This window comes from Monomorium pharaonis, chromosome 1 (assembly GCF_013373865.1).
Source record: "Monomorium pharaonis isolate MP-MQ-018 chromosome 1, ASM1337386v2, whole genome shotgun sequence".
In the NCBI taxonomy this organism is placed as follows: domain Eukaryota; kingdom Metazoa; phylum Arthropoda; class Insecta; order Hymenoptera; family Formicidae; genus Monomorium; species Monomorium pharaonis.
In genome coordinates, this window is record NC_050467.1 from 18,034,477 (window position 1) to 18,058,780 (window position 24,304).

At 39.3% G+C, this 24,304-nt stretch overlaps 1 protein-coding gene and 1 long non-coding RNA gene across 2 annotated transcripts in view; one reads left to right on the forward strand and one right to left on the reverse strand.

The window, feature by feature from the left end:
• Nucleotides 1-8,589, reverse strand: part of LOC118647368 — a 79,625-nt gene extending 71,036 nt beyond the window's left edge. Inside the window, exon 1 of the long non-coding RNA XR_004964655.1 lies at nucleotides 7,350-8,589. This is a non-coding gene — a long non-coding RNA (uncharacterized LOC118647368). The remainder of the gene's footprint in view (nucleotides 1-7,349) is intronic.
• The window catches only part of LOC105828797 (protein artichoke), a 184,796-nt gene that overhangs the window by 48,245 nt on the left and 112,247 nt on the right, over nucleotides 1-24,304 (forward strand). The window lies entirely within an intron of this gene.

The window sequence follows — 24,304 nt, forward strand, 5'->3', positions numbered from 1 at the left end:
GAAAAATATTACAAAAACTGTGAGGTTTGTGATATCGAGGAACTAATAGAAATAGACACGTATCGCTAAAAAAAGTGGTGTTTTTTTTTTTTTTGAACGTTTTATTGGATGTTTTATTTTTAAAATGAAATCTTTAACAGTTTTAAACGTTTTAATGTTTTTGGTTTTAATATGGTTTTAATATAGTAAGTTGTACCATAAAAATTTATCATAAGCATCCACTATAAGCATATGATTATTACTACATAATATTATGATAACAATTACTGTAAAAATGATATTGTACTATGTAATTATAGTCGCAAATATTGTACATTTTTTTCTCAGTGTTAAATTTAAACATTGTTTAGAAACTAAAACATTTCTTCAAGTATTTAAAAAACGGAGAAAAATATTTAATATCTTAAAATTAAACACTTCTTATTTGAGTAGCGATAGAAGTAGGTTGCGCCAAAATGCATAAAGTATGCCGCTATTAGAAATTGAAGTGTATTTATTGCTTTACTTTCTCTTCTGAATGGACAGCAAACATCGAGTTATTTGCAACCGGTGTATTACTACTGTCTCTTGTTACAATTAACCCTAAGCTCCTTTGCGCTTCCAGACGTATTCGTAACGAAAATGCAGAGGACCGCAGAGCGTTAATGCACAAACGCTTATGTTTCTACGGGAGCAGCGGGTCGTCTCTACGTACGTACATACGCTGTCAAAATATACCGAGCATATGCAAAGCGTCACAAAACAAAGAGTATAACGGAGATGCCGCGGGACTGCGTGGAAACAACGGAGACCGCAACCTTTCGCACATTGTATAATGGAGATATGTTGTTACTTAAATAAGTTAGGACGAAACTTTTGCATCAGGGAAGCCCTTCAAGATATATACGCTTATAATAAAAGTATAATACGCTTAGGGACGGGCCCTAAAGCCTTGAATTATAAAAATCGGTATCATCTCTTCAAGCTTAATATGCGATGTGATAACAAAATTATGGATAACGATGATGTATAGGGGTTCCCTTGATCTTCCCTAAATCGTATCAGAGGGGTAAATGAAACGTGATATTTTATTCATGGCCACGGTAAAGCGATCAGAGAAATTGGAGATACCGATCGCAAGCTGCGTCTGGCATGACAACCGGTTGACGTACAGCGCGAGATGTATGAAAATTCAATTCACGGGAAACGGGAAGGGATGCTCGCCCGCATCGGCTTGCTGCTGCTGCTGCTGCTGCATACTGCTGCTTGTGTACGGCGTGTACGTAAGTGCAGCTTGCACGTGCGAACTACGTAAATATATACGATACCTGCTGTACGTGCGATATCGGGAGACGAGTGTGCGCGATACTGCCTCTCCCTGCGATCCTGTATCACGTAGCCTCGCCAGATTTTCCTATGGAAGCATACTTTTTCCGCGCGAGCATAAGCACCCAGTTCGCTCATGTCGTGTAGAATTTCCACACGTCGTCGGTAGTTGACAGGCTATCAGCGGTTCGTCATTACCGTTATCAGTTTTCCATCCTTACCTGATATGTCGATGGAGGATCAAAAAAATAGGCTCTCCTCAGAAATCTCAGCTGCATGCTCTTGAACGGATTTTAAAGCGATTTTACTTAAAGCGACACTTGATAGCTGACAGAAGATATAGTTTATGACATCGTCTATTAGATTTTGTTCCGAGCTTACGAACTATAATGTATGTATTTTTCCTCTAATTACTTTTAGTCACTAAAATATGAAAACAACGAAATTGTTCTGAAATAATTAGATAAAACAATTACGTTGAATTATTAAAAAAAAATATATATATTGGATGTTTAAGCTAATTGTCTAAACATCAAAACTTTTTGCAATACAACATTGTTATGCTTGAACATCTGGCGTAATTATTCTCGTGAATCAATATAAAATCATTTTCTGATTTGTACCTGGGTGAATTAGAATTTTTTTTTAACTGCAATAACATTGTTTTCCCTGTGTATTTAAAAATAAATTTGCAGATACAGAGATACGGCGACAATACGTACAGCAAGATCGGCGCGCATTTCACTAATTACGAAACTTTGCGCGAGTATAGGTACGTATACGTACTTTCCAAACTAAACCTAATTATTTACAAGCCGTGGCAATTCGCTGCACTCGTTTCCACCGTCGCATTCGCGGTCCACATTTCTTCCACCTCGCTGTTATCGGACCGAATTCGGATTATTGCGAAGTGCGAGAATGGACCGTGGCAGCTCGTAGCTCGGACTTTTTCGCAGCTCGGAAACCCGGCGCCCAGCTGCACCGGCCAAATTGAGTTCATCCTTTCCGAAGGTGTACCGCAAATTGAACGGCGCTCTAATGATTTCCCGTTTTCCCTGTGCGGTGTTTATGGCGTATTTATGGATCGTACGTGCCTTTCTGCAGCCGGCAGTACGTCCGCGCACGCAACGTAAACCGCGCGAGGGTTTCGATTATTTTCCTAACCACAGTCTCCTGGCGCCTCTCTCCCTTTCTCTCAATACGAGACGGTGAAGTGTTGTCAGCGGTGGTACGGAATAAAGTAGCGGCAGTGATAAACGAGGTCGATAAACCGGAGGGACAAGCGTGGAAGGAAACTAAACTTCCGACGACGAACTTTATTAGCCTTGCGCGGCTGAATTATTAATATCGCGCCGCTAAAAAGAAAGCTAACTTACCACTCGACCGCATGAAAGTGTTTAAGGAGTCCGCTAACGGTAATTAAAGGTAATAACAAAATCCATGAATAAACCACGAGCCCGAAGCGCCGCTTGTACCCCGTGATACCGAGCTGTGAGATAATAAATCGTAAAAGAGGTGATTTTATAGCGATTAAACATTGAATATTGATTTTTCGTTCGCCCGTTACGACTTTTATTAAAATTGACTTATTACCTCGCGCTACTCGCATTAATTATTTGCCCGAGCTTTTTTTTTAATCTTGTGTATTCGACCTTATTATCGATTCCGTAAGGGGAAAATCACCTAGCACTCGGATTAACGAGAACGTCGTGTGACGAGATTATAGCAGATTAATCGAGCAAATTAATCGAGTTATTTGAGGGAACAAATGTAGTCGCTGATGTTCAGATGGCTCTGTCCACGTATGCTCGCGTATGACGATACGTATTCATTACTCTAATAAAAACTTTCACGTTACCGCTAATAAAAATTGACCTTGCACTATGTGCGGACTCTGGCATTAACATTTCGTTAAATCAAAATGTCACGTAGTTGCCCGAAGTCGCAAAAAGTCGTTTAAAAATGCGAAAGAGTAGCTTTCTCTGCGACTGAAAAACCCGCGGCGAAGCGATGTACAAAAAACAAAAAACGTAAGATTTACAAGAGAGCGAGGATTTTTGCACTCTTATTTTAAAACGCGAATTGAGAGGAGGACGAAAAAAAACACGCAATGAAAAGAGCAAACTCGCTGGATTCTGAACATATATGTTCGAGTAATTAATTTATTAATTTATCGTATTTTCATGTATCCCTGATACTGCAAATTAATATTTCGCCAACAATCGATCAATCACCCTCGAACTCCTTTCCGCCTTCAAGATAATTTCTTCAAGAATAAACGCGATTGGATGTCCTCGAATGCCGTATACGTGCAATTTCGAGTACGAGCGAGGGAGGAGTGTATCTTTTCCAACGTCTTTTCGCTATACACATACGGTGATCCCCCGTACGGCATGGTTTATAGCAATAAACTGCTTCTAAGTTGCAACACGTAAGCCGATCCCGCCTTCGAGAGACGTTACGCGCACGTGTGCGCGTGCACACGGACTCGCGCGTGCACGTGTCTGCGGTAGCTCCGAACGTGACTCGTTGCCCGCAAAAGGGATTGACGATGAATGGAAGGAAGTGACACGTCGAGTAGGATTGGGAGAAGCTTAAGCAGGGGGGGGAGAGGGGGAAGAGCGATGGAGAAGAGGAAAAAGAGGAGGAGGATGTTTCCCTCTTCGAAAACGCTTTGCTCTTGCATATTTCAGATGACTGCTACTCAGTCGAGTATACACACACGCACATACATACATATACATACACACAATATATATATATATATTTTTTTTTTTCTATTCGCGTCGCGGGCCACAGCCGAATTAGACACGGTATAGATATCTCCCGCACGTACTTCTCTCGAACGCGATTAAATGTCGTTGTATATTTCATTCTTTGTTTCGCCCCGAGCATTATTTAAGTGCCTTTAGTTTTCGGGACGCCCACCGAAGATCGTATTTCTTCACAGTTAAGCACGCCCACTATTGTATGAAGCAAATCACGGGCGAACCGGTATCACGGGCCAAATACCTAAATTCCTTCTTAAATGGCTCATAAGACATTCGCCCGCGGCAGATCGGGTGAACACGAATGGGATGAGAACGCCGCCACGCTCGTCTTCCAGCTCTCCTTTCCTCCCTCCCTCCCTCCCTCTTTCCCCTCACTCCCTCGCTCCCCTTTTGCAACAGGGGACAGCCAAAGCGCGATTATCCGACCGCGAAATTGTTCTGAACGCCACTTCCTGGCTCCCTTCCGGGGCCCCCTTCCTATCACTTTAGTCGCTCGCCCCTTCTGTATCGTTTCTATCACCCATCTACCAGCGGCATCAAACTACCTTTATACTACTCGTCGCCGAACCCTCTCATCTCTTCCACCCGGATTGTTGTTTAACCATTCCATGGAATATGGTATCTTCAGTTGCGATAGAGAGAATCGCGACCGAACGGATGGGGTACGCGCGTAGAGGTATGAAAGAGGGTTGCGGCCAAAAGAGCAAGAGAGAACGAGCGAATCTCGTTGCAGAGGAGTAGCGAGCAGCCTCCACGGAATAGCACAAAGCAAACAATGCCTGAGGATTTAGACAGTTGGCGCGATCAAAATGGCCAGCCAACGTTGCACCCACCCCACTCACCCACCTACCCAACCACCCATCACGTTCGCCCTCCTGCGTATGCATGCAACACGCTTTTGGTTTTATGGACGTGAGTGGGCGGAAAAGCGATCTTTTAAAAAACAGAAAAAAAAAGAAGAGAGAAAGAGAGGGGGGGGAGAGAGAAAGAGGAGAATAAAATGAAAAGCGCGGTAACACGTTGGAAGAAAAATTGTTCACGTAGCCAACGAGTAGGCAGGGTCGTGATGAGGGTGGCGACCGTCATGCAGTTGCAGCTGCGTCACCGCCGATGAGTCGAGTCCTATTTTAGAGTTTTCCCAGGACCTCTCCGTCGCTTCAGTTCGGCAACTTTTAATCATCGTTCGCACGTTGAGATTAAATTCTGCAAACTTGACAAGAAAGGGCGCTATTTAATAGCTGGAGATTTTAATATTAATCACTTTCTTTCTTTGTTATTACGCTGAAAGAAAATACTTGGTGGAAAAAAACAGCTTTTGAGATGCATTTAGTAATGATATTAATTGAAATATTCAGTTGCTATAAACAAATATAATAATAATAAAACGTTTGATAATAATATTAAACGTTTCGTTATAAGCACATTATTTTGTTATAATTAATCTTATATATGTTTAATTGAAATTATTTATACTAAAGTCTTTGATAAAATAGTTTGTTAATAGAAACTATATCACTATACTGAATGCAGAGAGATCTTTTTTTTTCTCTCGATTTTATGTACATACGTGCAACGATAAAACCATAAAATCACATAGAAGTCTCATTGCATCAAAACGTACTTGGATTATAAAAATGTGTGCATAATGTGCAGCATTGATAAAAGTAATTTTTTATTAACTGGCTCGATTTGGAAAGTTTACAATTGTTATTGTACTTCTCAACATCTTTATCAATTCAAAGTATAACACGAAAATCTTTCGTTAGTTCACAGAAAATTGGATTGTTGTTTTTAATCGGACTAGTTATGCAAATTAATCCAATATCCCAAGAGGCAAATCACGGTAACCAAACACACAATTCGTTTTTTCATGTCCACGTGACTACGAATTTTTTCGCTTCTCGTCAGAAAAAGTGTGTCGCAAAAGCTCTTCATATTTCCATTACTTGTTATGCACGAGAATTATTCGACGTTAGCGTTAGTCGTACACTTTTTTTGTCTTTCTTGGTAAAGTTGCACAGAAGAAACTCATATTAATCTTTTCGTCATATATATGCAAGAAAAGGATAACCAGTTTTATTTCTCACACATGTAAAATACAAATTAAAAAGAAATCCACTTGGTATGTTTTCTCTTTTTTTTAGAAGAGAATTTTTTAATTTTATTTACACACATGAATGTTTCGTCATAATGGGATGCTTATACTGGAATTTACGTCAAAATTAAATATTTTATTAAGCAGCTAGATTAACGCAAACGTAATTATAAATGCTCTAATTATCTGATTACACACTTCAATTTGAATCTCTGGTAAATTTTCCTTACGTCGAAATTCATTAAACTTTCCGCATCGCACGAAATTCAGGTATACCATTGAGACATTGACGAGTCTTAAAGGATATACAGTAAGTTTCGGGATCACGAACTCGTAAGTTTGACGTGCAAATTTACAGGGTTAGTGTAACGCGCTTCCTCGCAAAGTTACAACTATAATGCAAAGTTGCTTCAGTATTGGCCCAAGACGGAAAATCTATAACCGCGTTTTCAAATCACGCGTTTCATCGAACAGTACACTGAGAAAAAAAGTAATGATTTAACAAAATTTTTTGTTGCTGCCAACAAAAGATATATTCAATACAACAATATATGGTATTGCAATATAAATACGTAGTTCAATTAACATCGTTGTATTACTTGCATTAACAGCAAATATTATTATATTAAGTATATCTTTTGTTGGCAGCAACAAAACGCAACAACACGTTTTGTTAAATTAATTACTTTTTTCTTAGTGTACTCGTTACTATACATGATTTTTATTTCGAAGCGTCAAAATCAGTATTTTGAACTTTTACGAAGAATGTAAAAAAATTAATTACCTTTGACAATTAAGTAACAATTGACGAAAAATGAAACTATTACTTAAAAATTCTAAATAAAGATCACCAATATTGCAAAGTGCTTTCTTTCTCGCATCAAATTAAACATTGTACTATATCAACACTGATAAAAACATGATCTGCTTAGATAATTACAGAAATAAAAATCCTAAAGTTTATACATTTTTTTCTACATAAAGTGTACTAAAAGCGAAGCTAATCTAATCTAACTTTTATATACAGCCACGCTGCGCATATAATCTGTGAAGTGTACATACAAGTTCATAGCATGGTGAGAAACCAAATCTTGTCAGCCTTTACGTGAGCCTAAAGTGGAGAATCGCTCGTTCGATTTTCATTCCGAGGAAAAGAAAGAATAAATATTCCAACTCACTGGAGACAGCTAAGAACTTTTCGACGACGACGTTGTCTATCATCAACCTGTCAGATCGATCGATCATTCAACGTACGGATGCGACGTTGAGTATCACTCACATCACGTTTTCTACACGCGTCGATATATATATATATATATATATATAAAATACGCACGGTTCGCACAGAGCATAGCGCGGGGAACCCCCGTGTATTACACGCGCACGTATAATAATGATCGATAGCGATTAGAACCGTCCATCAAACGGGCGACCTGGGTGTCGTCGATGCCGTGGATGCGCGAATGCAGAAACAGGGGAGTATACACGGGCATATCGAATGGGATGACCCATGTATACTTATACAAACATCGCTTTGCGCATGATTGATGACGAATCCCTCTGAGCCCGATCGACAGTTTCACGCATGGATCCGTTGCACTTGCCGTTATTGTTGGCTGATGCGTCTCGGCGATAAGTGCACGACTACAGTCTTTCTATCTCGGGAGCTCGGGAACTCGTCAGCTTCTACAAAACTGAATTGTGAAACCAAAAGTAGCTCTTTCATCGATTTGTTTTAGTTTCTCGCGCTCTATTTTTCGTCAACAGCTTTTTAATTGATTGACGTGTCCTTGCGCGAGTCGTATGCAGATCTGCCTAAAAGCGATATGCAATATTTATCTGATCGTCACGTCAATGTTTTATACCTGAAATGGCCAGAGCTAGTTTGTAAAACAAGTATATCGGTGCACTGATCTCAACAAACATTTTCAAGATAAAAAATAAAAAAAACTGTCAGATAAACGTAACATATTTGAAACGTATTTAATGTGTATTTAGTTGCTATTTTTTGCTCGCAAATTTTTGTAAAATTTATTGATTCTTCTCTGCTAAACGACACGCCATCAGCAAATTGCAAAAGTAGCATTTAAAATTAAATAATGTCACTTATAGTTGAGAACATATTTAACAATTTTAACAACTTAAAATTCAATATTTTTGCAAATACTTCACGAAGTCAGTAATTCCGAATAAATGACAGATTTTACACAAATATGTAAAAGTATTAAATGCATTTTGAACGGTTGAAAAATAAGCAAAAACGGTTCTATCGATTAGAGAAACGATTAAAATATTGAAGCTAATTTATATTGTACAAGCTATCTAATTAAGTCTAAATAAGACATGATCGTATCGCTGTATTGACCATTAAATTTTCCATAAAACAAATAACAAGAATTAAAACGCGTCTTTCGAGATCCGCAAAAGTACGATACATCATTCAATTTTACTTTAGCGATATCTGCTAGAAAAAAAAGTATAAGTAATTTAATGTTCTTATAAATACAGGCTGCTCTACTTTTATGGAATATCGTTGCAATTAAATGCGCTTTAGCTAAACACGGTTTTATATATTTTCGCGTGATTAAATTTTAATTATTAGATTTTTAATTTTAAATGCAAGTCAAAACTCTTTCCGGCAAAAACAAATCAATCTGTAAAAATTTCTTGGAAATTTAATTTAGCTACCTTCTTTACTTTTGATATGTGTTTATCTTTTAATCATTTATTATTTTTTTTCTTAGATGGTTTATGCATATATATATATATATATATATATATATATATATATAATAACATAATAAATTAATATTAAAATTTGTAAATTTTTTTCTCAAGTCATCTTTATCTTTATTAATATTTGTTGAGAAATTTTGAAAGATGTTGAAATAAGATAATCGTCCAAACGAATATATTTGCTTTTATTTGATTTGCATTTTGCATCTGTACGTCTATTTCGAAAAATTCTGTTAATTACGCTGGTGCGCTAATTAATAGAAACGTGACAATTGTCTGTCATTTTACTTCGCAGCGTTGCATATTTTCCTGTTCGATTTAACAGATACATAATGAAAAAAATAATAATTATGTATCTCTAGTCTTAATTTGAAAAGATAATATTATTTTTTATAATATTATATTTCTTATGGAACAACAAATAAACCATAATATATTTAAAAATTGTAATAATTAGCAGAAAAATGATCTAAATCACTTGTGTAAAAATATGTCATTGTTTTTACAAAGAGAAGAATAGTCGTGACGTTTTAGAAAACTTATCAGGAACAACAGGATTGTATACTGTATATTCATATAATTTCTGAGATTTAACAAAGTCGAACTTTAAACTTAGCGGTCGCATTATGATGGATTTGTATTGAAACAAACATCGACATCTTGCAGCCATTCGGATAGCCCGACGTTTCAGCATTACAATCACAAAGTGGCAACAAAACTGAATGTCTCTTACACAACGGTGCAAATACACCTTGGCAAGTATCTTAAAGAGGGTATTTGGCTGCCATGTAAACACTCTTGAGCGATAATCTTCTATCTCGTCAGCATCGCTTCTTCTCTCAAAGCAAACGCGCGAAACGTTCCTTAAGAGAATTGCTATACAAATAAACGCAAATAATAATTTCTGGACGCATCGCAATTACTTATATACTTTTCATGATATATTTATATTTAATGCCCTATGATACTACAATCTTAATACTGTCGTAATATGTTTTAATAAGTTGGAATCCAGACTTTGAAAGTAGCAGCTCTGTATAAAGTAAAAATTTTATGCAATTTAGGTTGCTTTTACATCACTATTTATTTAAATAGACATTACTTATTAAAAAATATTTTGTATAACGCATATTCACATATCTTGAAAAATCGTGTTATCATTTTTGTGATAATAATTTTATTATTTTTGCAATTCGCTTATGCCTATTTCGAGAGGCATGTTACCAATCATGCAAAAGTTTAATTGGATTTCTTATACAACCCTTATAAATATAGCGTATATTATGTGCAGTATGTGGGATTTTAATAGCATTATACCGACAGCAAGCACGAAATGCAGGTAGAGGAGAAATGGAGATGAAAGCGAATGGAGTGCGCTCGTACCTCGATCGCAAAAACTTTAATCGGTTTACTGGACTACCCAGGCGGACCGATGCGAGATAATTGAAATCCACGTGGAAAGCCAAGGGACCCTCCGGAGATTGCCATTAATTAGAGCTATAGATCACTCGGCGTGCTTTGTGACAACCGGCCAGCTCCTGAACCCTCTCTATGGCAGTCCGCTCTCTGATTCGTCTTGGTGGGACACCGTTTGCCCGAACCTACATAGTAACATCGCCATTATAGTTACGTGCGCTAACAACACAAACCGATAGCGTATCTGGAATTACGTAAGGTACGCGCGGTATGATGTGGTGTGTGTGTATATAGTTAAGGAGAGAGGGGAGAGAGAGAGAGAGAGAGAGATGCCAATGTGTAATAAATTCATTAACTGCATTACAAGTTAGCACACTGTTTCATAAACTAATAAAGGAATCTGTTTACAAGACACCATGGTTATGCTCGACAATGACGATTAATTTTAGTTCTGTTATTGCGATCTCTTGTGTTTAACACTGAGGATAATTCGAAATTTAAAACATTTGAGTGCTTAGTTACCAAAAATTATGAAAACTTGTATAAACTTAGCCACTATTTGGTTTCTATTTTTATTTATTTACTTTTGATTTCAATTCAATTGTTTCAACTTTTTAAATTATATTCCGTTATTATTTTCATAACATTATAGTTATAATATAATAAGATTAATATATACTTATTGAATATTAGCGTTAAATTACATAAAACGTTTTATTAAAATTAATAAGGATAATGAAAACAACGAATGGCATTAACAAAATCTCGATTAAAACTGACGAAAAAAAAAAATAAGAATGAAAATAATTTATTTAAAATTACTTAAACTAACAGGAGGGGAAGATGTCTTGAATTAATTTTATTATTTTCTCAATAAAATATATTTGTGATGAACATCATTGGTACATAAGTTTCGATTCTTTTCAAGAATTGTTGCGACGGAACATGCATTGAATACCATGCAGGCGAAGGGAGGGCCGTTGTCACGCGGGATTCGTTATTACTATCCGCTTTACCAGAGGTTACAACGCTATGCGCTCGTAGAAGCTCGATATCGTACATCTTCCTTCGAGCGACACGGATGTCTGCCGCGTATTACTACCGCAAGCGACATGGTACGGACAGGAAACCACGGTACTTCATACCGCCGTTACGAGACGTTTCTACCGATTTTCCTATTCATGAATCACAACTGGATTGTATCCCTTTTCGCGTGTTACTTTCGAGACGGATTAATAACGCTTTCAACTCGTTTCGCGCGAACGAGCCTCGTCAGAAATGGCGAACCGTTTGAAATAAAATCCTTTTAATCGTGCAAAGCTTTAATGAGAGAACAATCACCTACACGCATCTAATTGTGTTCCGAGTGTGCTCGGCATGAGACATTCATATCCGACTTATCGCTGCAATTTATCTTCCTTATATTTTACTTTAATCTTGCATAACATGATTTTCATATAAATTTTAGAGGGCTATATTTAGAGGATTTAAAAAAGAGGGAAGAAAATACACGGAAAAATTAGCATTAAATTTAAACTGGTACGTTTTATTTAGCATTTATTATTTTATATGCCAATAATATATTAATTAGATTCTGCACTAGTAAACCAATAAATTGAATCAATTAATAAATAAATAGAAAAACAATTTAATATAATTAGATTTCTTAATTGAAACGATATTTTAATTAAATATGTGTGCAAATTAGATCTAGAAAATATATCAATTAATTTGCAATTTATTATTTTAAACTCTTTATTGTTTAAATATTTTTCTTAAACAGTTACTTATTGATTAATTGTTCAGCGACGTAAAGATGTTATTTTTATTTCAATAATAATTGTTTAAAAAGAGCAAAATGAATATTATTATTTTGATGACAATAATAATTATAATAGTAAATTTTTTCTATTTTTTTTTTATTAAAAAATTTATTATTTCTCCTATCCGATATTTTTTTTATTTCAACTCGCGGAAATTATTATTAAATAATACATTTCCCTCGATAAAACTTTATAAAATTTTTTCATGGTAAACAAGTTATGTTTGTTTAATGCTAAATAATATCATTTTAATTTACATTTTAATAGTGAAAATATTTTCAACACAGACAAAAATGTTTCTTTACTACGACGGTTATTACTTTCCTGCACGGCAAGTATAATATAATATCTCGTAACAGATACTTTTTAATAAAAGCTAAAAAACCGTGAAAGTAACTGAATGTCATTTTAATTGACGTAAATTACCGTGCTAATGAAAAGCGCGAGTTTCTTGCATAATACACATCATTATTTATTCTTTCGACAAGCTGCACCGAGATATCCCAAGTGGATTTAATAGAGAGAGGCACTCAGTCAAGCGATCGTACGTGCTCGTAATCGAATTAACGGCTCAAATAGCTCGGATTCGATAAAATCTCCCTATCAGAAAGCTAGGGGAAAACCCCTATCGTACCCATTCTGTTTCGTGCCCTCCTGCTTCGTACCCGGCGCAATTACCGTCTAGCCGTTGTTCTCGCGAGAACGGGAGGGGACGTTACATGCATTTTTATTAACGCCCCGACACGAGCCTGCAGAGAGCCTCGAGATAAAGGATTTGTCAAACGAGCCCATAAAAAGGGGTCCGTCGGCGAATCGTCGGCGCCGTTGCCGACTAGAGCTTCCGCGTTATTGCATTATACAATATAGTCGACGATATAGCCGAAGCGATACATGCATATCCCCGAACTGCAGGGACGGGCGCCGAAGAAAGAGAAACGGCGCGGGGGCCGCCCGCGCTGTTATGCAGAAAAGCTGCTGCTGCTTTTTTTTTTCTTTTTTTTTTTTCATTAGAGTACGGGACGGGATATCTTTTTCGAAGATGCAAAAGACCGACTCGGGGATCCTTTGGACGGCGTTCGCCGTTAAAATTGCGCCGGGAGGACGCGACGGCGACGCAACGATGGGAGCGACGAGCAAAGCGATCCTGGGCGGCGGTTGTGCCCGGCGGGGACACCCGGGTAGACGGGCGGATGTTGACCGAGCAGCAAAGAAAGAGAGAGAAAGAGGGAGCGTGAGAGCGAGAGACCAGGAAGTTGCATCGACCCGATGCGAAATGCCGTGTTAATGTGATTCACGCCCGGGTACCGGTTACCCAGGCACAAAAGAAGTCGCCCCCGTCAGCGCGGCGCATTCGTTTCGAGAAAATTGTACGGTGTACTCCGCTTTGTCCGGCTGTCCGGCCGCATGCCCTATTGCGCCTTCTGAATTGCGGGCGCGAAAATAAAAGTTGGCAGCGGTTATTGCTTTTTACGAGATGCGTTCTCGCGCGATACGCGTTACGGGCCGCCGCCGTATAGCCCGTCACCGCCATCCGCCGCCCCTTAACACATCAATAGTTCGGTTGACTACTACTAAAGCCCAACTTTTTTCTCTCTCTCTCTCTCTCTCTCCGCGTGCGAGCCGCACGAATAAGCTTCGCTCGCCCGAACTGCTTAATCGCCGGAGGGGGGCGGAGGGGGAGCAGGGGTTTGCCGTTTTGTTCCGTGCGCGCACTGAATCCTCCTCTGCTTTGTACTCTCGTTAATTCTAGTGGAATAACGCCGCGACGGGCGAGACCGCGCGGAGAGTGCTATAATAGTAATAGTATTATATTAATACAATTATAATAACATCGGGCTGGCTGCCATCGGTATAAAACATTTTCGTTAATTACAACGAAACTGTATATACATAAGGCATTAATTATAACCTATTGTGTATTAAAATCGTGAATCATGGATAGCGAATATTATATCATATTGGAGTACATGACAGATGAAACCGAGTTCTCGTCATATATCACTGGCGGGGCGGATCTTCACCGATTTTCCATTTAGCATACCCGCGTTACTACATAAATCTAAACTCACGGCCGAATGGATCGGCGGCTATTCAGAGAAAATGTCGGCGGCGCGCTACTCCGCGACGGCTGAAACAGCTGCCTCGTATCGCTACGAAATAAGTAATGTCGGCTAAATTGCGCATATATCCAAAGTAAAGTGCGATCGGCGATCCAATTTATAACGGCTCATATACGTAACAAATGCCTGCATATTTTACGCATGCGGAGTGTTACCGCGCCCAGGCGAGAGGGCGTTTATGTGCGCGCGTTACATTCAAACCCTGTATATGTACACGTATATACTTTATAGTTTATACACAGAGATATATTGATTCGTTCGTTCATTACATAAACGCTATACGTGACAACTAGTCATTAGTAGATTAGCATGTTATATTATTTAACACGTTTAATATACATATTCCTAATTTTGCCGTTAACGTATCGGTATTATGATAATTCCTCTCGTGCAATTTTTTTTCCCCTCTTTCCAATTTGCGGCATAATGCGACGGAATATCCGTCTAAAATGAGAAAATGAAAGTATTTATAGTAACTCTCCCCTCCCGCTACCCCTCCCCAAATAGTATTAGGAAGTATACTTTTCATTTACTATCCAAACACTTCCCTCCACTTTCATAAGCTTGACAAGAAATTAAACTTTAATCTCTTGAGAAGTTTCAACGTTGCGGTGAAATTAATCAAAATTAGTTTAATCTACAATTCGGTGCCGAATCACGAACTGGAGCCCGGCGTCATTTTCAAGTGTAAACGTAGCACAAAGAGTCTCATTAAACGTTTCTTCCGGGCGGCCGGCCGCCCGGCGCGAATGCTATTCTCTGCCGCCCCGCGCGAACGAAAAATAATCCCATACATCCCCGGGGGTCTGGCAGTTCCTCCGCTAGAGCCCACCCGGATTTTTATGAAAAGTCGACGATTCTTACCGCCCGTAATTATATCCGCCTCTCATCTTTGTACAGAAAACCAACTCGCTGTAATTAAAGGTTTTTTTAGATTTAATTAATGCCAGCCACGTTCGCACCTGGCATAACGACATGGCGAATAAAAAAGATGCAGAAGTCTCGCGCTTGCGATATACATATACAGTATGTATTTTGCCGGCATAATTTCCAGTCGGCAGGACGCGCACCGTTAATATCCTTTCGATTCGCGTAACAATTCCTATACGGGACGCCGGTCAACGCGGGGAGATACTCGAGGGAGATACGCGAGGGCTGTAATCATCCCCTATCCTGTAAATGTCCTTGCATTCGACAGGCGTCTGCTAATCCACCGGTCCGGGGATCAAATTGGAATTGGCCGTAGTTTAATTTAAAACTGTTTCTTCCCTCTCGCACGGACCCACACCTGCACGTACAGGACGCGATCAGGAGCGTCCGTCGCGAGTGACCCAAACATACGTACGAATTCTCTAGGGGGAAAAAAAAATTCCTTTTTTACATAAGTTATATATGTTGTACTTTTAGAACTTGGCCGCCTGCGTTCTAATTTCCGAGGTTAATTATTGAATCTTGTTGGAGGCAAGCTTAAGTAATATTTAATGGCGACCTGGTTTATAACGTTTTGCATTAATCGGCAAGTTGCTGACTATAAAAATCAATATAAAATACAGGTATTTCCAATCAATTTCCCGTCTCTTTTGTAAATTGTAATTAGGACACGACACAACCTCAACCTCGCGATTGGCGATCGCAAACCGAGTTACTTAAAGCGACCCCTAAGGATCTTAAGGATACAACTAATTGAACGGTGAATCGATACCGAGGACGTAACGTTTATACAACAATATCGCGTACCACGCGATAATATCAATCGGAAACTCGACGCGCAGATTGCGCATCGAGTAGCGACGTTCAACGACACCGTCATTAATCCGTCCTCGTTAATCATCCGCTCATTTTTTCCGTGCCATGGCGAAACGCGAAGTAGCGACGGGTCTGAGCGTATGTGTGCACGTGTGAGGCCGCGCCGTACGTGCGAGCGTACTCTCTCTCTTTTTTTTTTCCAGTTTGCAGCAGCGGAGCGTCAATGGTAGACGGCGACGCTATCGTCGAGAAATTGAATCGTTCGGATAGAAATTCGCGGCCGTATACATGGCCACTCGCGACATATGTATATGCATACGTATACGTGCACCTGACACATTCGCGGGCTCGCGCATGTTTTTTTTCCCCTTCTCGTACGCACTGAAAAATACGGCGGAGATATCTGATGAATATCACCGCGCGTATCAATCTCTGAAGATTTCCAGCTTGTATCAGACGTCAGTTATTTCTGCGTCTTTCAATGATTCCTCTTCAAATATTTGCGTATAATTTACGACGGGAATCTTGATGAAGTCGACATGTTTATTCCACGTGAGAGGGGATGGGTGAGGGGGGGAAACCATCGATATTTTCAAAGCCGACAAACATTTCGGTTTTCGAAATTCCACCGATACTTCACTCTGAAATATGTCAAATTCTATTATTACATTCTATGTTCAAAACATGCGTGTTTAATCTAGGAGCGTTTCGACCCTCGCGGGCAATCAGTTTTGTAATTTAAAAACAGGAATTGATTCGGGCTATCATTCCCCCCCTTCTCTCTCTCTCTCTCTCTCTCTCCCCCCGCGGAGTGTCAGAGTCTAGATGTGTGTGGTTTTTTTTTTTAACTGCCCCCGAGGCTGCCGCAGTTATCCTCATGCAAAAATACCATTTTCACACGATGTACGTGCATACGTACCGTAAAATATCAAGTAACGTACATTTCCACAATATGCACGTACAGAATAGAGGTGATGTATATCAAGGCGCAGTTGCATCGTAAACGCGTCACGTTTCGTTACGCCGGAGTTTAGCCTACGTTTGCGTGAAATTTTTTTCGTCCGCGGGGCGCATTTTACTGCCCCGGAATTTTCGAATTTGTCGCGACCGCGCGGCGATGTCGCCAAGCCGCGCGCAACGGGCGAAATCACGGACGTTCTACTCTTGCGAGTTTATCTACCGCTCACAATCTCATCGCGTCCGCGTCGCGCTACGCTAAAAAATTATTATGTATAGCATGCGTAGAATTATTATTATTTTTTTTTTTAATATCGTGCAGAGAAGGGCGATTTTTAAATTTATTTTAATCCGAGCAAATCCATTAGTGCTCATGTGAATGCTGTAAGTGTGTAAGTTATCAATTTAGCGCAGTGGACTGTTTTTGCAAAGTATTTGATCCTCCAAAAGATTGAAAGCACCCGTATAGTGAGTCAATTTCATATTTAATATCATTACGTATTATCATTGATGATAACTTTTATTATGTCTAATTTGCTCATCCAAGCTTTAAACGAACGTTATTTTGATTATTTGAATATTACTTTCATATAAAAGTGTAATATTCGGAATTAATTCAGCGAAGATCTGCGTCTTCCGTTCTTTTCTTACGTCACCTTCATAATCAAAAGTAGTTTTAAAATTATTACGTGTTTCCCAAACAAACCCTTAATTGTATAATATTTAACAATACAAATTTAATTCGGCGTTGTAATTAAAAAATGAAAGGCGACCATTTCGAGCGTATGTACGTTTATTCGATTGTTGCGAAAAGTCGAGAACGCTCAAAGTTAAACCGCAAACACGATAATTTTCCATGTTAAATCATTAACATGGAAAATTATCGTGAAACATGGAAAATTATTGTGACGTGCATGAAAGACCATCGTGCTCGGTCATTAATTAAATTGTCCCGCATTGCGTGTAACATCGCGAACGCCGGCGTTTCGTCGGTTTCGCAGTTCCTAACGTTCGCGGACAGTTTTACACGGGGGGATGTGAAGTGGGTTTTCCCCTCTTTTGGAAAGTATTAAAATTGTCGCGCGTATAAACGTGTAGCGCACGTTAAACGTTGTACAAGCGCGTATACGCGCCTACGTGCATGCGGAACCGCGCGAGGATACAGCGTGTACATATATCAAAGACGGTGGTAGATGCAGAGCTCACTGGAGCAGCCACGTGGTAATGTATCAAGGTCAGTAATTTATGGCAGGACGGTTAAGCCGGCGACCGCGCGCCGCCTCCTCGCCGAGGGAGGATCTGAAAGTCAGATCTGCGCTGCGCCCCCTCTCTTTCCCTCCCTTTCGCCATTTCCCCTGTCTCCCTCCTCTCCCCTCCCCCCTCTCCCCCTCCCGTTGTGTGTGTGCGCGCGTGCATTCTCCTCTAAGAAACTCGCGACATTACAAAAGGATCATCAAATAGCTTGGTGAATTACGACGATGCTCGTCGTTTGCCACCGAAACATTCGGCCACTTTTGCCAGGGAAGGCGGAATAAGAGGCACTCGGCGGCTAATTTGTCATCAAGAGCGATGCGGCGCTCCAACATGACTTTTCAATTATTCATGGGGCAAGCACTGCGGGGGCAGCAGCCACTTAATAATGGCGCGATTTCAACTCGCGAGTTATTCCGCCGGTCTTTATTTACTTTAAATAAACGACGACTACGTCTACCTTATTGAAGTTTTATGTCACAATGAAGTCACGAGCCGCGCAATAAAACGGGGCATTGTTGGCCATTCAGAAGTTTATCTCGGGGAAAATTTGCCGGTTTCCTTAATTGCCAGATCATAAAAAATGCAGTTAAATTGATGTCTCGTTGAGTATTTACGAGGAGGTTACCTACAACAATAATTGGATGCATTTATAACTGAGATGTTCGTGAAATGGTACACTAAACTCTTACCGAAGGAATGCTAACCATGAAGATGGAGAACCGCTCGCTTTTGACACAACTTCTTGAAAGCTTCCTTCATCAAATAATGATTATAATCATATGCCCGCTATATTAATGTAATCTCTAACAAATTTGCAATGCATTATTGAACGTTCACGTGTAATATGAATACGAGTATTAATAATAATTTATTAAATGTTCAATTTATTTTAATTATTCCACTTTATTTTGCATATCTATAATATTAATAAACAATAACATAAATTAAAAATAGTATTAAATACTAACATACACAGAGTGTGTTATATCTTTATTACAATTTTTATTTAAATAATAACATTTTTTTTAATATATATTATAAAATTTTTTTTTTCTGCAGCAATTCTTATAAAAATTTTTTATAAAAGTTTATTAAAGGTTTCAACATAAATTTACAATTTCCTTATTATAATTAGTTCTTAAAATTATCGAGAATATCACAATTCATGATTGATTTTGATCAAGAAGAAATCTTTTAAACTGAATATCAGAAATTAATTTTTACATAGAATAAACATTTATATTTTGTCATATTATTTAACGAATGAAATAAAGCATAGTATTATATTCCGTTAGCAATTATTTAAATGGACTGCAAAAATCAATAGCAGTAGGAAATGGGAAATCTAATTTTATCTCTGTTCGGCCAAAGTTATATTATCCTGTTGATCATATGAACTTTTGGGATATCAATAACTGTCTCGAATATTCTAGATACACTTGAATTATAAATCCTTTTATTTAATGGCAAGATTTAATCAAGATTTTATTCAATCTTCGGATGAGTTTAATTTTATTCCAGATTCTTTCTCTCTCTCTCTCTCTCTCTCTCTCTCTCTCTCTCTCTCTCTCTCTCTCTCTCTCCCTCTTTCTCTTTTCTTATAATATATTCACGATTGCAATATAATAAAAGGGAATTTGATGAACTGTTGCTAATAGAAAATCGTAAAAATGATCATAAACGCGAGTTCTGTTTTCCGTGTGCTTTTGCGTTGCATTTTATTTTGTCATGTCTGAGCAAATTGCGGTTTGAAGCAGCCGCCTTGCGGCGTGCCCCGTGGGACTAAGGAGGAGAGCTGTGCCCCGCAAAAGGAGGAGCTATACGTGGCACATACACATACTTGCCGTCGCTAAATCTCGCGTCTGCATTCCGTAATCCCGGCTTCCTTGTGGCGATGACGTTACCTCGTAAAATTCTGAGGCCCAACAGGGGCGACGACAGCGGGCGCACGAACTTCTGACAGGCGACCGAAAACCGGGATAATATAAAGGTGGAAGCATCCGTGCGACGGCACCCATCTCACCGAATATGACGCCACGTCACGAGGTGCATGTAAGTAAAGAGAGCATCTATTCGCGCGGAACAATGGTAATTCCGCTCTCACCGTCGTACCACCGACGCGATAATTTTCAGCGCGAGAAATTTTTTGCAACACATGTCAGCCTACGATCTTCGAGCAGCCGATTAAAACGGGAAGAATAAATTACCAGCTCTCTTTGATTTTAAAGAATCAAGTGCAATGCTCGCTAAATGAATAATGCGAAATTTAATATTGATGGCTTACTTAGATATAATCGATGAATTTTCTATATATAATTTACAATATATTTATATAACATTTGTTAATAAAACACACATTTAAATAGATATACGTAAAGCTCCAAAGCCAGCAAGCACGAAGAAACATGAATGAATAATTTGCTGACGGTGCCGTGCGCACTAATTGAAGTAAGTTGTTCATTCATGTTTGCTCGCGCACGTTTGTCTAGTCTGGTATCCGGCTTTACGCGTAAATTTAAATAAGATAAGTACGAGGACACAATTTTCGCATTGCCAAGTGTGCGTGAAAATTTAATACAGCTAACGTTTGCTCGCTTACTAACGCGATTTAGCGCCTAATTTACTGCCTTAATTTGACATCTGCATTATAAAGTCCAGTCGCGGCAGTCTCATTTTCGCAGACAGCACGGCCAATTTATCCTTCGGGAATTGCTGTTAGTCGGATAGATTTATGTACTTCAAACGGAGAGATTACAATTTACTTAGCCTTATTTATTCTAACGCTTTATTTATTCTAATTTTTAAAAATGCGCCTCTTCAATTGCGCCTTCCGTTTTATCATGCAGACATTAATTAATCGCTGCTGCGACTGGATTTTACAATGCAAATGTCAAGTTTTATTTATTTATAAATATAAAACATGTAATTACGTTAAGATAACATAATTACATGTTTCGGTTTTTTTGTTTAACATTTTTTTACGTTTACATTGAAGCAAAAAAATACTGTATTGCTTGAGTTGAAATAACATTATTTTATATAACACGTATAAATGTATTTTATTGGCTTAATTCTGTAATTATTTTCTTAAGGAGAATTAAAGCTACTATCACTAGGATTTTATTTTTAAAAATTATAGATATTGCATGCGTTCTATTTCTTTAATTAATTATTGTGCGCGTTTCTCAGAAAATAACCATTGCTATAACTAGATTGTTATTTTTTGAGAAACGCGTATTTTTTATTTATTTGTTTAATTCTTCTCAACCTATTCACACGAAAAAAAAATGATAAAAGTGATTATACAAACTGCACTTGGTTAGAACATTGATTTGTAGCGTAAAATAATCCGCCCAAAAAATGGAAATGAGAAAGAGAAAAAGAGGAACGGAGAGAATTTTCGCTTCTGACGTCATAATCCGACGTAGCTGCAATAACGGTCCAGGTCCAGGGACCATAATCGACAAATCCCGAGTGTATCTAATAAAACTAGAGAACGCATCGCCATTCGTCACAAATCCTGCCAGCCGTGCAGGATCGCCGGGTATGGCACCCTGGTCTCTATCTTAAACTCGTAAGTGACGGGGCTCTAAGCGCCGGTGGAGACACACGGACACGAGAGTGAGTTAGGGGTGGGTCCCCTCTTTGAAATGCCATCCACGAACTTGGTCTGACCGCGGGAGCACGTCGGAAAATCAGATCCCCCGGTGGAAAGTGCGAGGCCCTCTCTCGTTTTCGCCGTGCCGATTTTCGAAGCGGACACTTTCGCAGACGCGAGCGAAAACTTTCCGTCCGTTGTAAACGAGTCGCCGGAAGTTAGAGCCGACGTATATACGCTGTACGGAAGCTCGTTTGTCCCGTCCATAAAAAAATTGCATCGTCGTAGGAAAAAACATCGTCCCATTATGGTTTCCAGCGCTTTGTAACAATTCGTTTCGCGGGAGTTCCACTTTATTTGCTGCTGGCTGCTGCCGCCCGGAGAACACCTTAGTTTTTTGTCCCTCTTCATTAATTATACTTAATTATCATCTCGGGGACACACACTCCATCTCTGACGGAATATGCTTTGTTGCGAAATGAGTCGGAACGAGCGCAGGGGGCATATTTGTAAATCGAAAATTTTGTGCTCTCTAAATTTTTCTTAATCCTTCAAAGTACCATACGTAAGCACTTTTTTTAAACATAGAAAGTTTCGTAAAAATTAATATCGCACCTTTTCTCCAAAGTGACACAATTAACACAAAAAATTAAGTTTCCTCGGAAAAGGATGAAAACTATTTTTCAAGGCAGAAAATTATGAAGCAAACGGGTTTATGTAATAATCCGAATCTAGTAAATAATCTATGAATATGATATCATTGCTAACAGTTTTGATGAAGAAAAATTAAATTAGACTACTGCCCACACAGCTTTTTACTGTCTCCCCCCCCCCCTCTCTCTCTCTCTCTCTCTCTCTCTCTCTCTCTCTCTCTCTCTCTCTCTCTCTCTCTCTCTCTCTCTGTCTCTGTCTCTGTCTCTGTCTCTGTCACTAAACGGAGATTTACTGCAAGCGTTATTTAACCGCCATTAACGGCGTTTCGTATTCTAACCGCAGCAAAGTGGTAGACGCCGCCGTTTCTCCGCCGCGCGCTTAGGCTCATACGACGGAGGAAACGCGCCCAACGATCCCACTCGTAATTTACTTAATTCGCCACGGGCGGCTCGACCGGATAACGACGATTTCGTACGATCTGCCCCACCTTTCGCCCCGCGTCCGAGATGACGGCGGGCTGCGTCACGTGCTATAACAAGCGCGCGGGCTCTTGTACCCCGGCGGAATGCATCGTGACGGAATGCGTCGCGACGCTAATTAATAGAAAGCAGCTGAGACACGTTACACCGAATGGCGCGACAGCCGAATCGTCGTCGGGGCCGCGAGGTCGTCGACGGAAGATCGTCGCGCGACAGGAAATGCATATTTCATTCGACTGGAATGCAAATTCAGCGACACCCGACTATTGCGCGCGCACGCGAGCATATAGGTACACCGCGATCGCATTGTTCCGCAGTGTAAGAAAGAAGGGACCGGAAATGGAAATGGCGGAAGCAACGACGGAGAGAGAGAGAGAGAGATCCGGCTGGTGGCGGTTAGCGAAATTAGAAAGGTACGGGAGAGAGGATAAGAGAAAGCGGTTCACGTTAGATAGGCGGCAATTATACGCGGCCCTGGAGACCATACAACACTCGGGGACTACGCCAGGTACTTAAGTCCCATCCGAAATTTCGCCCCGAGCGAAAGTACCCTCTTCGCCTCATGCATATCCACGAGGGTGCGCGCGAGAGCCGAATGCTCCCCTCCTTCCCTTTTCGCCCTAGAATCTATGTAGATGTAAACGCGCAGATACGCGTACATATGTTATCGGTGCTGAGATTTCGGTCGTTCGTTGCCCGCCGGCTACCCCCGTGTAATGCATTATACAGGGTCCGTCCTGCGGTTACACGATCGCTACAACGATGTATATACGTAGCTGGCGATGCTACGGATCTCTTTCATGCTGATGGCAGGATCGACCGTCGCGGTATTTTGCTATTTCATTTATAAATAAAATGATAAAATGAGATTTTCTTTTCTTAAAAAAAGGGGTAACTTGCGCAATAAGGGCAATGCCACTGTTGCACAACGGGCCTTTGAATATATAAGGCTTTTATTTCTCTCGATAGCTTTTATACAAATAAAATATTTCTACAGTTGGGGAAATAGGAAATAACTCCTCGCCATTTAAAGCTTTTAGTAATATAATCAATTTACTTAAACAAATCAATTAGGTTTAAAATTTTATCGCTTTAATGGATATTGTTAACTTAATCATGTTCACAAAATGAAGCGAAGGAAGGGATAGAAAAATTAATTGGATGTTTTAATTATAAAATCGAGAACAAAAACTGTTTGTAGAAATAGTAAATTTGTGAGCAATAAATAGAATATCCTATTAACTTTAACATTTTATTTATTACAATTACAACTTTAATATTTGTCTATATTTACTATATATAAAGAATAAAAAGCGAGATAGAAAAAACATCAATACAATTTTTTACTGT